A 3,458-nucleotide genomic window follows, 5' to 3' on the forward strand; every position below is an offset into this window, starting at 1 on the left:
TAAACTTTCTAGTTTGCGCATTAAAAGCCATTATTTGAAGAAGAGCGCACAGGCTCCAGCTGGCCGCCAAAGGGGTCCTTGGCATCACAGACTAAGAACGTACTTCTTTGGGAGAGACCGGGGCGGGGATGGGAGGGAAAAGAGGGAGAGGCAGGCGTCACTTCCTTCGCCGCCTCCTGCAGCGGGTTGATGGGCTGAGTTGGCAGAGAGTGGGGCGGAAGAGCAGAGCCAGACCGGGAAAGGCGCTGTCGGTGACATCACGGATAGGGCGATTCCTGTGTAGATGAGGCAGCTCAGGGGCTGCTGCTTCGCCTCGAAGGATTTCTCCTGCTGTGGGAGCAAGTCCAGGACCGCCGGTTGGACGTGGTAGTCCCAGCTATGTGTCAGGGCAAGGAGGGCTCGGGGTGGCATGGGGGTGGGGGGGCGGTGGGGGGATGCGAGTGGGAAGTGACCGTGCGTGTAAAGGGTGAGGTGTATGGAGCTGTGGCAGGGCGGAGGTGTATGATCTCATACTTACCTGGCAGGGGAGATACGATGATCACGAAGGTGGTTTTCCCAGGGCGAGGCTTATCCATTGCACTCCGGATGTGCTGACCCCTGCGATTTCCCCAAATGTGGGAAACTCGACTGCATAATTTGTGGTAGTGGGGGACTGCGTTCGAGCTTTCCCCTGAATTTTGTGCTGGAAAAAGCAGGTTGTATGTGAAGGGATACTTTTACTAGTGCATAATATGGGTGGTGTCATGTTATTTTTACAGTTGGATGGCTGGGAACGGGAAGTGGTATGTCGCTGTCCTCGCTGGAGAAGGAACAAGCGTCAGCCATTGTGAGCCTGTTTATCACAAGTTAACTAGCGCGAAGGCTGCATAGCTCTTCCCTTTGTACATAAGGCTGCTTATTGCAGAAATTGATCCATGGTCTCCAGTCTCTTGGGGTCTCACGCTCTGTGAAAATCTTCATGTTTTTCCCTAGACCCCTGTCACCTTTTACACAGCCTCTGCTTCAGGATTTCTGTGCTAGCGGGGAATGTGTTTTCACCTCATAGAGCCAGGTAGAAACTACGCAGACGGGCACTGTTCTTTGGGATGAAAGCAGGGCCTTTGGGGATCTTAGTGTCTCAGTTCGGTTGTAGACTTAACACGCTTACTTTGTGTAGGAGAACGGCTCTGCTGGCGCCCAGGTGTCCTAACGCAATTCATCGAGGCCCGCAGGTCAGAACCGCAGTCTCAACTATCTTGGCGGAAATTCGCTGCGATCCTCCCTGCACTACATGAACACGAGAATTCCACTACAGAAGAAAACCCCAGGCCTAGTGATGGCGGTTCTGGGCATTTTGCCAGCCTCTCCCAGCTTGTGTTTTCTGACCCCACCCACTTCTGATCTGTAATGTCCTGGTCAATAGAAACTACCTGGCCCAAACGGAAAAGGCAAGGAGGACCACTGCAGGAAGGCCTATGGCGTCCGGTGGTGGCTAGCCCGGGGACTGCACTCATAGATCCGCATGTCCTGGGAAGCCTTTGCCATCCCGACCTGGGTGCGGTGCAGAAACCTGCGGCTCCGAAGAAAACCGGCTAGAATGCACAAGATGCCCAGCCGGTGTTCAGCACACTGCGAGTGGAAGCCGTACGTCCTACGGACTGATCTAGTTTGATGAAGACGAGCCATTTACTTTTAACCCCAGCAGCGGACATTGCCTTGCTCAAATATAAAATATATGAACCAAGACAAAAGCAACTTTCATTGCGTTACTGATGAGCAAATGGGTTTTTAGAATGTTTAAGAAATGTCCCTTGTTTCAGGACCGTCATCACTAACGTATGCTTGGGATTCCTCATCGAGGAGTTTCTGAGCAAAGACAGCCCACCAATCCAGTGGTTGAGAACGGCTTGGATATTGGCTTCCAGGCGCATCAGAAATACCGAGGTTCTGACAAAGACATGAGCTTCTGTCTGCCTTTGGGAAGGCCTTCTTCCAGTCCTGGCGCTGCCGCTTGCCTTCCGTTTGACCTTGGGCCGGCTCCTTCAATTTGCTAGGCTTCAAGTTGGAAAGTGTTACAGGAACATAATAATTTGAAGTACTTCTTAGAGTTATTGCACAGACTACAGAAGATAGTTTAATAGTACAGCTAGCATCGTGTGTGACTTACATTAAGGATTTGCTGATAGGAAACAATATCCTAGATAAAGTTTTTTCCCCTTAATTATGAAATATAAGAAAGGAAATTATGTAGACTTCTGTGTCAGGCCTCTGTAACATGTGAATGAATTTTGCACTTGTGAAGGTGACATCCTTTTACAAAATAAGTTAATACTAAAGAATGACAAATGGAATTTACAGAACAAATATTAACAAAAAGAAGTTGTTCTTAGCAGCTTTGTTTACAATAGTCTCCAAACTGGAAACAGTTCATATGTATCAAGAGGTGAATGGACCTATTGTGATATATTCATCCAATGGAATACTACCCTCAGTAAGATGGGACAAATTATGGAAACATGAGATAACATGGGTGAATCTCAAAGACCTCATGCTGAGTGATAAAAAGAGTACATTCTGTGTGGTGCCATCAAGGTGAATTTCTAGAACAGGTGAAACTAACCTGTATAGTGACAGAAAATACATCATTAAATGCTGGGGTCAGGGAGTAGAGGGGACTGACTGCAAAGGGCACAAGAGGACCTTCTGGAGTAGTAGATATGTCATGAAACTTGAAATGGATGCATTGAACATATTCAACCAATGCCTTAATCGATTTGATTGTAAAAAGTAGTAAGAAAACCACTGCAGGCCAGACGTGGTGGCTCATGCCTGTAATCCTTGAACTTTGGGAGGCTGAGGCAGGTGGATCACCTGAGGTCAGGAGTTTGAAACCAGCCGGGCCAACATGGGGAAACCCCATCTGTACTAAAAATACAAAAAAAAATTAGCTGGGTGTGGTGGTAGGCACCTGTAATCCCAGCTACTCAGGAGGCTGAGGCAGGAGAATCTCTTGAACCTGGGAGTGGAGGTTGCAGTATGTAGAGATCGCGCCACTACACTCCAGCCTGGGTGACAGAGCGAGTGATGCTGCTCTAAAAAAAAAAAAAAAAAAAAAAAGGCCGGGTGCAGTGCCTCATGCATGTAATCCCAGCACTTTGGGAGGCTGAGGCAGGTAGATCACAAGGTCAAGACATCGAGTCCATCCTGGCCAACATAGTGAAACCCCATTTCTACTAAAAATACAAAAATTAGCTGGACGTGGTGGCGCGCACCTGTAGTCCCAGCTACTTGGGAGGCTGAGGCAGGAGAATTGCTTGAACCTGGCAGGCGGAGGTTGCAGTGAGCTGAAGTCCAGCCACTGCATTCCAGCCTGGGCAACAGAGAAAACAAAAACAAAAACAAAATAAAAAAGAAACTCCATCTAAAAAACAAAACAAAACAAACAAAAAAACACTGCAAATCATAATACATTCTACTTA

The 3,458-nt window shown here is 48.0% G+C and overlaps 1 non-coding gene across 1 annotated transcript; it reads left to right on the forward strand.

Annotated features, from left to right (window-relative positions):
* Positions 1-509: 509 nt before the first annotated feature.
* LOC112207617 (U1 spliceosomal RNA) lies at positions 510-673 on the forward strand. The gene has a single exon (XR_002942046.1). It is a non-coding gene; the product is annotated as a U1 spliceosomal RNA (small nuclear RNA).
* Positions 674-3,458: the final 2,785 nt, after the last annotated feature.

The sequence above is a fragment of the Pan troglodytes genome, chromosome 1 (assembly GCF_028858775.2).
Source record: "Pan troglodytes isolate AG18354 chromosome 1, NHGRI_mPanTro3-v2.0_pri, whole genome shotgun sequence".
In the NCBI taxonomy this organism is placed as follows: domain Eukaryota; kingdom Metazoa; phylum Chordata; class Mammalia; order Primates; family Hominidae; genus Pan; species Pan troglodytes.